We start from the raw sequence: 6000 nt of genomic DNA, 5'->3' as shown, positions 1-6000 counted from the left end.
CTGGCCCAATCAGGGAAGAGTGGCTGAGCCGGCAGTGGGCGGAGGCGCAAGCAGGCAGCAGTCTGCCAGTCACACAGGGAAAAACATTTTACTCCTTTTTACCCCATTAGGGGACGAATTTATTAAAATCCCTTCTTAGTGAGTGTTTACATCATGAAAGGAATGTTCTCAAATTTCATGTTTCTAGGTTCAAGGCTTTGGGCTGGGCATTGATGAGTCAGTCAGGACACTTGTCTTCATATATATAGACTAGCTTGATACCCGTGCTTTGCTACGGCATTTAACTACTTTAAAATCCAGTTATAATACTTATGGGTATGTAACATTTTTTGGTTTGTGGTTTGTTTTTTTTAGTTAGTTTTGTAAGTATAATAGCATAGTACCCGAGCTTCACAAAGGTGTTTGAATAAAGCGAAGCATGTTGATGCCGAAAACTGATGAAGTGAATTTTGAAATGTAACATTCATTGAAGAGATTTTAAAAGGAAAAGATTGTAGTGCAAGAAATAAAGAGAAAAATATATACAACCTTTTTTTTCTCCTGAAAGACCTCTTTGTAGCCCTCATTGGTGGTTTTCCTCTCAGGTGCTAGGATCGCCAGGCTGCTGGGTGAGCTCCCTCTGCAGCAGGCCACATAGAACTGCCCATGTGAGAAGCAGTCCTCCCTCAAGTCAATTCCTGCCACCTTCAGTATCTGCCCCTGGGACTTGTTGATGGTCATAGCAAAGCAGACCTTGAGGGGAAACTGCAGTCTCTTGAACTCGAAGAGGTTATCTGATGGTATGAAAGGTATGAACACTGATTCCCCCTGAGCACTGCCAGTGAACAATGTGGCCTCGATGATGTTCCTGTGGAGGGCTTTCACTCGTAGTCTGGTGCCATTGCAGATTTTGGGTGAGCTGCGGTTCTGGAGCAGCATCACTGGAGCCCCCACTTTGAGGAGAAGCTTGTGGGCTGGGAAGCCAGGAAGGTTAAGCGTGTTGAGGAACTCCACAGGGTAGTGGACTGCATCATCCATTTGCACCACTGAGTTCACAGATGTGTACTCTATTTCTGCCCCTTCGAGGGAGTTAAGTTGTGTTTCATTAATGATGGCAGCCTTGTCGTTCTTGGGGGTCAGAATGGCATGCTTGCACAGACAGTCCATGGACTTCTCCATTATAGTGACGATATCAGGGTATATCGTGGCTGTTAGGTCTGCTAGGGTCCTCATTACTGTACTCAGGCCTGCAGGGATGGTCACCTTTCCCTTGGACTCAGGATATGCTCCGTCCCCTATTTTTAGTAGGAGTTCAGAGAATTCCCCAGCAGACACCTCACCTCTCAAATGGACCCTCATGTTCTTTCTTAGTGAGAGTTTTCTGTTGAGGGGCTACAGATATGACACCTTGACACACATGACAACCTCGTCAGCTCAAGTTCCCCTTGGGACTACTAGGAGAGTCTGCCAGATGTCTCCAGCCAGCAGCATGGTGACTCCTCTCTCGTTGCCTCTGACATCTTTGAGGGTTATGCTCAGTGCCTCAAAACACCTTGTGAGCCATGGTGCTCTCATCCCAAACAAAGAGCTTACGGTTTCACAGCACTTGTGCCATGTTGCTTTGTTTTGAGATGCTGAACAGGGGTGTTTCTGCATGGATGAAGTTAAGAGGCAGCTTGAAGGTAGCAAAGGATCATATGCCATGCCGGAGTGACCTTGACCTTCCATGAAAGTGAGCACCTGTCTACTCGTCTTCCAGGATTCCTTTGCTCATAGAGACTCTGCCACTCTGTGCACTTTGGGGTGATCTTGCTGGTACTTGGCCACAGCTGCTTGGTGCACTGCAGGAGTAGGATGTGCATATTTCTTTGCTGCATCTCTAAGTTGCTTCCTCCTTTTAGCATCGCATCGGTGTATCTTGCATGACGTCTGCCAGAAGGCTTCTTGGAAGCAGTAAGAGGTGATGGCTGCAAGAGATGTGAGGTGGAGTTGGACTGAGGGAGGGATGGTGTGGTGGGCACTTTGGCAGGTTCATGTGAGAGGTTCACATTGAAATGGCCCCTAGAAAAGTCGGCACCATCTCCCCATGAACATTTAAAAACTCAATTGCTATAGTGACCTTTATATAAAATTCCTATTCAGGAGTCTTGTACTGTCTTTCTTTAACTGTCTGAAGTCTCTTTTACTTGATTTTTACCTCAGAACACAGAGTTCCACAGCTGACCAATCGGTATGTGTGTGCAAGCAGGTAGGAGCCTGCCAGCCACACAGAAAAGCCTGGCTCCTCAGAGAGATTGGCAACTCTAGAGGGGAAGACTGGGAGGTGTATTTTTACCTCAGAGGACATTCAATGACTCCCAACAGCAACTGCATAGTGTTTAGAATGTTGGGGTGTTGACCAATCAGGCCGCATATGCAAATAACCTCAGGGAAGAGTGGCTGAGTTGGCAGTTGGCAGGGAGGGGAGGAACAGCCTGCCAGCCACACAGGGAAGCTGTATCCCTATAGGAAAACACATTTTACCCCTTTTTACCCCCCCCCCTTTAGGGAGCAAATTTCTTAAAATCTCTTCTTAGTGGGTGTCTGTATCACGAAGGGAATGTTCTCCCCAAATTTCACATTTCTAGGTCCAGGGGTTTGGGCTGGGCATTGATGAGTCAGTCAGGACACTATATATAGAGATTTATTGAAGATGCCAGTTTTGGATGATGGTTGTCTCAGGAGACAGGTGAGGTATATAAATACCACAACAAACAAACAAACAAACAAACAAACAAACAAACAAACAAACAAACAAACAAACAAACAAACAAACAAACAAACAAACAAACAAACAAACAAACAAACAACAAATTTACTGTTGAATGATTGCTTTAATTCAGCCAGTTGGTAATAATTCTACCTCTATCTGTTTTGGTGATCAGCTTAATTTTGCATGTTATATGCAGAATAAAATAATGATCATGTATTCTCATTCACTCCCAGCTCAAAGGTAAGGCTGGTGACTAATAGAGTATATAGCTACTACACATACAGCCAGCCTTCCTGGGAAACTTAAGCTCAGCAAACCTCAGCATTTAACAAGCAGACATAACTTATTACCTCTGACCCCTAAAGAGAAAGAAGGCTCTAGCTCATAGTTAAGGAGAATAGGGAACAGCCGTTTTATTCTTTTTATCTCTGTCAACAAAGGATTTCTATTGAAAACTCATTCGTTTACAAAAACATGCAGATTACAGCCTGAAATTAAATTAAATTACTGTGCCTGGTTCAGGAAATCGAACAAGTCAAATGATAAATTTGGATATTTTTGTAGGATTCAGATCTAGCTGTTCTCTCACTCACTATAGTTAAACACCTACTTTCCTAGGGTTTTCATTTTATTGCCGATTTTATCAACAAATTGTGCTTGAATGGCTAATTTCTGAATCAGATCAGATTTTTTTTAAAAAGCCTTCATGGTTATAGAAGGAAGCGTACACATTCCCCAGAAGAAATCTAATACATTTTATTTATGTGTATGGATAGTCATGGGTTGTGCATATGGCTGCTACCTTGTTTTTCATCCAGCAGCAAATGTGTTAGACCATTAACATGTTATATCTGCTCTTCAACAAATACATGGGTTGGATCCAGCCAGCCATTTAACTCTTATCTTTCCCAGTTCTCCTTCATACAGACCCCACCCCACATGGCTTTTGTCCTTAATAATCCCAGGATTCCCAGCAAAACCTTTTGGGGTGACCCCTCCTTTTTTCACCAGCAGAAAAACTGTTTGGATCCAACCCCATGTCTCCAGAACTTTGTACCTTAGTATTATTAATACTAATACTAATTCTCTATACAACCCCAAAGGCTCCTCATTACAAAAACTAGGCACACCTATGTTTATGAAAGTTATTAGCTGGTGCTCCAACAAGGCCATTTGTGAGTTTGGCATAAATGCAATTTATAGGAACACCAGAAGTGTACACTATTTTCCTTCATTTTCACCACATGGTCAAGTTATCTGTGTCAATAGTCCATTGATATCCGGGACTGGAATATTAAAAAGTGCTAAACAGATGATGGCATCATATATAACAAATGGGAATATCCCTGAAAATTCTTACATATAATAATTCAACTGAATGAAGTAATGATGCTGCATCAAGGGATTTTTCCAGCAAAAAATAAGTTGGAACCGAAGGGTTGGACGATGATGGACCCGGCTGAGAGGCCCAAGGGAAAGGAGGGAGCTGCTGTGCAGATGGCCTGGGCACTTCTGACAGTGGAACCCGCTGGCACTTGGATCTAACTGCAGCAGGTTCAGTGCTGGTTCTGCAGTAAACCTGCTCAATCTCATTGCCAAAGCTCTCTCCCTCTTCCTTCTGCTGAAGGGCGGGAGTACGTGGAGGGGATGGAGTGGTTGGAGCCCTAAATATCTCCTCCTCTATAATTAGGTATGGAGTCGAAGAAGTTGAGCAGTGCCTGTCCTTATGAGAAGGGGTAGAGGCAGGCTGCTTTAGGTGTTTCCTCTTTGCTTTTGCCTTTTTAGGGGCTGGCTCCGAGACAGCTCGTTCCGATGTGTTCAAGTCGGGGGAACAGCATTTAGATGAACCCATCTTCTTCATTTCCCATTCCGTAATGGTTCCCTCAGCTGTCGGGTCCAAAGAACTTGGAACCAGGCACTGCTTAGGTGGCTCAGGCAGCGTCATCTTCGAAACCAGGGGCTCAGAATGGGTGGTCGGTCCAACGTAGCGGATTACTGTGCTGCTGACTTAGAGGATCCTGCCAAAACCATCTCCCAAAGGGCCACCTTGAGATGAGCCACTCAATCGCTACGTCCTTTAGGCATAAACCTCTAGCAATGACGGCAAGCAGCAATATTATGGGACTCACCCAGACATAAGAGACACAAGGAGTGTTCGTCTGTTTGTGTCATCTTCATGTTGCATCGAGCACACTTTTTGAATAGTGCCTTCTGCGTCATTGTTGAGCAGTTCTAAACAACTTTGAAAACTTACAACTACAAACTACAACTATACTAAGAACTATCAACTAACAACTAACAACTATCTAAAACAAAGAGCAGAGCAGAAAGAAGACCTCTATCACTGGTGGCGAAGAGAACTGAGGGATGAGGGGTCTCTGCACACCAATCACTGTGCATGCGCAAGGGGTCGGAAGCGGCCCCTCCAAAGCTTTAGAGCTAAGAAATCTCTCTCCGGAGCAGGCCTGCGCAAGCGCAGTCCCAAATGTGGGGCTGCGCAGGAGAACGACGACAAACCCTCATGATCAGACTATGAGCTGATCACAAATTTTCAGCTGGCATTAAGCAACTCAAATAGCAGCTGAACAAGTTTGCAGCTGCCTGTTGGGTCAGAAATCAGTCCAGGGGGATCAGCTGAAACTTGATTTCTGATCTCCCAGCACTTTCTTGTATCCTGCCTTCTTATGTTGGGACACAGGGAAGCTTCTACAGGAATCAGAAGCTGATTCACAGCTGATGGATGGTAATTTGGAAAGGACTTCTAATAAACATCTTCCACACCTCCAGAAAAACAACTACACAGTGAAGATCATAAGCAGTCAGTTTTTGATCTCCCAGTTGCAAAAGGGGAGAGATTGCTTCTCTTCCCATCCCAACCTCTTGGGTTATGCTGCAGGAAAAATGAGATAAAACTATTTGTTTTTTCCCCTCCTGCAAATCGTGCTCTTGGGCTGTGGAGAAGGGAACTCAGCTAAGCTTTTGATCACCTTCCCACCACTGTTTTGGTGCATCTCACCAAGTCTGGGATGTAGCAAAATTTCCAGGATGAGAGATCAGAAGAACCCATGTTCCAGATGAACCCCATGATCAGCTTGGAATCAGCTCCTGATTCCATCCTCTCAGAGCAAAATTTCCCCATCAGGAGATCAAAAGTCAGCTCCCATGCGAACCTTCATTAGCTGGGAGTTGGCCTCTGATGGCTGCAAGTAGCCTGTTCCTAAAAAGTGACATGAAGAGGGTGCAAAACGCCAAACAGCCCATTGATTAAT

The sequence above is a fragment of the Eublepharis macularius genome, chromosome 11 (genome assembly GCF_028583425.1).
Source record: "Eublepharis macularius isolate TG4126 chromosome 11, MPM_Emac_v1.0, whole genome shotgun sequence".
Classification (NCBI taxonomy): Eukaryota; Metazoa; Chordata; class Lepidosauria; order Squamata; family Eublepharidae; genus Eublepharis; species Eublepharis macularius.
Note: the sequence above shows the minus strand (reverse complement) of the source record.